Raw genomic sequence first — 7,536 nt, 5'->3', positions numbered from 1 at the left:
AGTAATAGAACAAGCTCATGCCTCAGAATTAGCCGCAATACATAAATGAAAACAACAACAACAAAATAAAGATAGGGGGAAAGAAAATTAAAGCGCATATATCAACATGATGTTATCTAACGTTCTTATACCTGTTTTCCAACGAAGACTAATCCGCCAAACTGAACCAGTAGGCCTTTTATGATAAAACTCAAAGAAAAAAAAAGGCAATCGCCTCGATATTACTCATGGCGAGCATTTAGATAAGCTTTCTACTGCGAGCATCGAAAATTAGAGAGGACCATTCGGAACCCTATTATGATCACAGACTTGCACAATATTTTTTGTGTCTACTTATATGTAGTACGTCTTAATTAAATGCATTACTCTAATAAAAGTGAGTGCAAACAATGGGTTGTTGGTTGTACCAAAATAGACCTGTTGTAAAGAACTTGTGCAATTTAAAGAAACACCCAATTACACATCCACATTGGTCATGAAAGGATTCACAAAAGGATGTTACAAAAGAGCTGCATTTTATACTGAAGTAGAATTGAACAATTCATGAACAAGCTGTACTTCAAATTTCAATTAAAAGATTCCATTTTTGTACATGTGCTTTCTGACAAAACTTTTGATTGTCAATTATAAAAACAAACGAATTAAGCAGATGTTTTTAGTGCATGCACAACTTAAAAAAATAGCATTTTCACATTTTAACGCCTACTGGATGTGATGCTTTCAAAAGGCTGATTTTTTTTTAGGTGATCAAGTGTTTCAATAAAAATTGACGCCACACGTGTCGTAAACGATGCGATTATGTAGTGAATTGGCTGTTAACGGGAGGGCTTTTGATTTGGTTAACACTTAAGGTGTCAGTAAATACTGGTAAGAATTCATTAATTCCCTCGATCTTTTTGTTGGAACACTGGTGTCTGTTAGGAAAAACATTAATTTTACTTTCCCTTCTTTCCCTTACATTCTTTAACATCTATTAATCAATGGAGTTTTTCTTTTCTAAGTCGCTTAAAATCACATTTATAAGAATATTTTTAAAAAAACTTATAAGGGAGACATTTTTTCTTTTTTACTGAGGAACGCATCAAACATCTGATAATACTTCAGGTATAATAAACTTCCACACAATATTGTCTAGCGAAGACTGCTGGTTAATCGATCAATTCAAGAACAGCGTCAAGGTTTTTTTTTGCAAATGTGAGCAGAGCTGTATAAACGATGACGAATGTAACGGAAATTCCCTACCCTCAGCTTTGATTGCCTATTCACGTGTTTATTTAGAAAATGTTACTTGTGAATAACATAAGATTGCGGAGTTTAAAATGAAATTTTTCGACTAATGTAAAAAATAAAATTTTATGGATTGTGAGCAATAAGAGAAACATTAAAAAGATGAAAAATATATATCTGAATATCTGTTTTTGTTACACTTCCATCATTCTTTTCATTGCTATTTTAATTGGGGAAGTCTGGACATAGTTACTCTAGGGTTTATTACCGGTCACCTAATAAAACCCAATAAGTCGGTGTTTATTTAAGTTCAAGACTTTCACTTCCACTACCGGTCTATGCATCTGTTGCTGAAAGGAGAAATATGCACACTTTGAGGTTATTTGCACTTATTTGTCCCTTTTGCACCTGTCAAGATTGTTTTTCGAAGTCTTGCCGACTTTCTCTCCTATGTGAGAAGCGCGTCAAATTATTTGGAATGTAACATTTAAGGAAATTTGAATTAAAGAGAACATTTGGGAATCCAGATGCAATTTCAATTCATTTTGATTTATCATTTAAGCAAAATTCTTTTTTTTCTTGAACGTTTCATTCACGAAAAAAAAAATTAAGCCCTTCGGTTGTCCTTTTTTAACCACTAAAATCCATACCCTTATAATCAAATATATATTTTTTCTAAAAGAAATAAGAAGCTTTAGCATATAGATGGTGAACAAAAAGAAATGATTACAATAAGTTTTTGTTCGAGTTGGAAATCGAATGATAGCGCGTTCAAATTTGGGTAGGCCATATCAGATATATCGCCGACTTTCTCTCCTATGTGAGAAGCGCGTCAAATTATTTGGAATGTAACATTTAAGGAAATTTGAATTAAAGAGAACATTTGGGAATCCAGATGCAATTTCAATTCATTTTGATTTATCATTTAAGCAAAATTCTTTTTTTTCTTGAACGTTTCATTCACGAAAAAAAAAATTAAGCCCTTCGGTTGTCCTTTTTTAACCACTAAAATCCATACCCTTATAATCAAATATATATTTTTTCTAAAAGAAATAAGAAGCTTTAGCATATAGATGGTGAACAAAAAGAAATGATTACAATAAGTTTTTGTTCGAGTTGGAAATTGAATGATAGCGCGTTCAAATTTGGGTAGGCCATATCAGATATATCGCCGACTTTCTCTCCTTGAGAAGCGCGTCAAATTATTTGGAATGTAACATTTGAGGAAATTTGAATTAAAGAGAACAATTGGGAATCCAGATGCAATTTTAATTCATTTTGATTTATCATTTAAGCAAAATTCTTTTTTTTTCTTGAACGTTTCATTCACGAAAAAGAAAATTAAGCCCTTCGGTTGTCCTTTAATCCATACCCTATAATCAAACATATATTTTTTCTAAAAAAAATAAGAAGGTTTTAGCATATAGATGGTGAACAAAAAGAAATGATTACAATAAGTTTTTGTTCGAGTTGGAAATCGAATGATAGCGCGTTCAAATTTGGGTAGGCTATATCAGATACATCGCGATGGCATACTCGGAAATGTTGTACTATGGTTGTACAGTAATCAATAGTATAATCAATCACGGAGCAACTAGAAATAAAGATAGATTTTTGGCCGGTTGTACAAAAATTCCCCTAGGAAAGGAGGCTTTCGAACTTCACTCGTTTACTGGAACGCCGGTCTTGGCTACGAGGGCGACTCTTTGTGAACGAAGCTTGCGGAGCCCGAGCCTCTGGTACCCCGGGGTATACAAAAATGAACAGCAGAACAAAATTACTTTAAAAAACATGCATCAAAGGTTTTGACTACAGCCCATGGAAATAGAAGAAAATGGCGTAAATAAACTTTATCAAAATCATGTGAAATAAACTCTCACGAGTGTATTCTGATAATTAGGTATCACATTTTAGAATTTTTAGTGAATAATTATAAGTTGTAATAACGATGAGTAAATCTACAGGAAACCATGCATCTTATGTTTTATCAATGTAATTGGTTTGATAATCACAAACTTCTCAAATGGGCCATTTTCCAACGACTTTGTCTCATAACAAATTTATAGTAGCTAGTCCTTTATTGATATCCATAAAAGAATCGAAAAAGAAGCTTACCTCCATATTTTAAATCATACATCAGGGGAAACTTTAGTTTTGGACCGGGGAAACGGAAGAAGTTCGTTAGAACTCAGACAGTAAAACGACAAGCGATTAAAGCAAACGCCCTACTTATCATAAACACCAGGAGCTTGTGAATATATTCAGATATTTGTTTTCCTGTGTCAATATAAGATAGAAGCGCTGCTTCGATTGCAATGGGGATGATAGTCATTAACAAAAAAGCTTAAAGATTCAAGAATTTGCGAAAAACGTTTGAATAGTTTGGATTGTCCATGTTGTATTCATTTTTATATATTTTTTTTAATCTACACCTACACCAGAAGGCAAAGAAAGCGCTGTATTTGCCATTATTTTATTGCGCGGGGAATTGGGTCGAGTTGGGACGTTGGGGACGCAATATGGGACGTGAGTGATCACGTGACTGTTTAGGTGGCAAAATAGCCCGCGCTCAGGCTTTTACCCGTAAAATAACAGCAACAAAAAGCCAAAATTATATTTTTACAGAAAGGGTTTAGTTTCATTTCAAGATTTCATTTTTTCTCTGGTGTGACGGGCGCAGTCATTTCTGCTTTTTTGTTTGTTTGAATATTTTGTTTTGAATTTGCCTCTCAGAAAGGTCACGTGATCTCTTAGCGCAAGTCCCCTATAAGCACAGAATGTGGCAAAAACATCACAGATGGTCTATGGAGATCCTTTCGCCATGGCACTCCATCGAGGCAGAGTCGATTTCCAGTTTTTAATGTATTGTATTCATTGTTCTGGTACGAGATCGCGACAGTTTGGGCTTTTTGATTCTATAGGCCTACTTGCAGGCATATTCTTGGGTTGCAAATGACGTCACATCCGCCTCATTAGATAAACCAAAGTTGAAGTGGTGGTCAAAACAGACACGCGAAGATTGTCTAATAGTTCGAACAAGTGCCGTGCACCTGTTAAAATGTCATATATTTACGCTGTTCTCGATTGTACAAAGCTATGTATCCAAAAAGGAGAAAGTTTCTTCGGGAAAAAATTTACAGAAAAAAATTACAGAACGTGGTGAAAAGCTGCGAAATTCGTCTCTCCAAATGAAAAGTAGCCGAGTCGAAAATCGCAAGATTTTCCAGTTATTAGTTTTTGTAAGGTATGAAAACCATCCCAATGCCGTCATTGGTGTTGTTATTAATTCTGAAATGTGTAGTTACGCTGTAAATATAGAAATTCTGTTTTGTCACAGGTAGCCCAAGGCTACTGTCAGTGGTTTATAAAGGAATGTATGGGAGGATTACTATAAGTAACTTAACTTTGTTAGGAAGGATAACTATGTTAGCGAAAAAAATACATTTTCGGGGAAAAATAAAACTATAGACTTTGTAATACTGTGTTTAAGTCTCCCTTTATTTCGCTTTTGCCGATAGAATGTCAGTACAGCGAGTTTGAAACCCGCAACGAATTTAATTTTTTATAATTTTACTGTAAAAAAGATAGCATTCAGAATGAGACTACAAACATATCGGGCGTTGAACATGGTGTCGTTGAAGAAAGAGAAGGTTGTTTATTTCCCTTTTATATACCGAAATGATTACGTTTTTGTAATTAACTCATACATTGAAATTCACTCACTTTGACAGAGGTAACAGAGGTATCCTTCCAAACAGACATGACTTGTGATGACATTTTGTCCAGTGGATTAGGAACTCAGATGAATTGAGATAAGAGCTTTCTTCACATTATCCGAATTGTCGGCGACTGTTTCACCGTGAGAGGAAAGACCCTTGAGATTGAGATAAACTTGAGAAACACTGCGAGCTAGGAAGCCTTACCCAAGGAGAAATTGTTTACACTTAAATGATAGACACCCCCCCCCCCCCCCCCCCCACACACACACACACACTCAATCCTGGCTATGCACCTGTTTGGGGAAGTTCTAACAGCTGATATTACTAGTCCTAATGCAACTTTGTTTAAACTTTTCTTACTGTCACAGTGAACTGAATTTAGGCATATGAGGCTTCAATGTGATGCATAAAAAATGCATTTTCTCATTGAGTGGCCCCGAAGGGATATGCCAAGACCAACACTGCCCTTGGATTTTCGACTTGCATTTGGATCTGGAGTTTCTTGATGCTCATCAATTATGTCTAATTTCTAATCTCTTTCTACTTCATGGCTAGTATACAGCTCTTTCCTTGAATATAATAACAGATAAGAAAGGGCTTAAAAATGCTTTGTTGATAATGGGCAAATTGAATAGGTATTCTGGAATAACACTAATCCTTTAGATGTTAAGTGCATTGATAATTGGCTTTTTAAATATACTTGCTATAATGATATGCAGTTTCTAAAAAAAATATTAGACTAAAGAACAATAATGTTCTAAACAGAATATTGCATTATGAAAATATTGCTGTGTTCCAACAACATCACAAAACTGATCTCTACAATAAGTAGCTGAGCTTGGATTTTGTTAGAAGTAGACATGATCCCTACTGAGTTTTATGTCACCATCATCATCTTTTACCAGAAAGGAAAAGCCCGTTTGTCACTTGGTACTAAGGTGTTGACTAGTGCTGCAAACTGAGAAATTATCATATGCTTCACTCATGAGTTTTCTCTTGCATGTGTACAGGAGGGTGTACAGGATGCATGCTCACCCCCTTTGGCCACAAAAAAAAAAAAAAAATGGGTGATTTCTTATCCTTTTTCAATATACCTATGACTGCACATGCCCCCCTCAGTCAATCCTTGGTACATGCCTGTATATCATGCTTACAACCATTTCCACATTGACAGGACAACAATGTAAAAATATAGAAGGTAATCCTTTTTCTAGAATACTGCAATACTGTCACATTTAGCAGAAAGTGGAATTATACAGCACCATAGCAGGGGGTGGCGGGACATGTTACCCCCTCCCGCTTCAATAACTTTTGAAAGCCGTATAATTTCAGCTTGTAAAAAAAGACAATGGCGTACCCCCAATATTCATGACTGGACCGGATATATTAAAAATATGTGTGATTGATTATAAATATTGTAACAATCATATCTTGGTTTATTTTTATGACAGAAGGTGAAATTTATTATACCCAGGTTTCAGCAACCAGTGCATGTATATTCTGAGAAAATGGACTTTACTTACAGTTAATAACAGTGCCTCAGTTGAAAGTCAGAGATGACTATGGTTAATAAAAATCCTCGAAGTGTATATGTTATAAGAAATTTTAAATCTAGAAAGCAAATGTACCGACAAAATAAGCCCATCGGGTAAGATATGTACTTAATATAATTAAATCTAGGGATTAAAAATAACCTTATAACTGATAAAGAAAAGCGATGGGCTTCAGCATACTTAATAGCCTTAATAAAGCTTTTTTTTAGTAATAATGCTGGTCCTTGCAATTTATTTAACTGTGAATCTGCCATCTTTCCCCTGCTGCTTTGCAGGGCAAAGTAGAGAAATCACATTTCATCCTTTTGCAAAATAATCGCGTTTTTCGCCGAACAAAACATAATAAATACACTTACCAGAAGACAATCATTTTTCATCCGTTTAATACCGAGGTTTTCAATCATCCACAAACCAAAATTTGTAGGCAAAACATTGTATAACTGCATGTTTTATCGGGTATTTATATTTTCCTTTACCCGATAACCTGATAACGCTTTACCGGGAATTTATATTTTAAATAACTTTTACCCGATGAAATGTTACCGGGTATTATGCTTTTAATCTACTCCAGATTCATCGGGTATTAATAACCTTTACCAGATACCTTTTATTTATACCTGGTGGCCCTAAAGCTCAATTGATCCGTTTGAAGAATAGAAAGAGGACTGCAAGCGAAAGACGAGTGAAGGATAAATGTTGAAAATCTTTTGAAAAATCTACCTTTTTAGAATGCAGGGGTCAACTCTGTTACAATGACACATCTTTTGAAAGTAATGCTATCAAATATCTAGAGCGAAAATAATTGGAAAATACGGGAGTAACCCGGTTTTCGCCTACAGTTGCCGTTTTGTGCGTTGTGTTTTTGACCACCACTTCATCACCGGAAGTAAATTCACACGCCAAAAGTCACGTGACTGAAACCGAAGAATACCCGGTGTAGCTGTGGTGGAGGTTCCCTGCAAGCAGAGGCCTCTTTTCTCTGTATTTCGCTGTGCTGGCGTTCGCGAGGAAAAGAGACCTCTGCATTGGGTCGAAAC

This window comes from Nematostella vectensis, chromosome 4, assembly GCF_932526225.1.
Source record: "Nematostella vectensis chromosome 4, jaNemVect1.1, whole genome shotgun sequence".
NCBI lineage: Eukaryota > Metazoa > Cnidaria > Anthozoa > Actiniaria > Edwardsiidae > Nematostella > Nematostella vectensis.
This window is presented reverse-complemented; position numbering follows the sequence as displayed.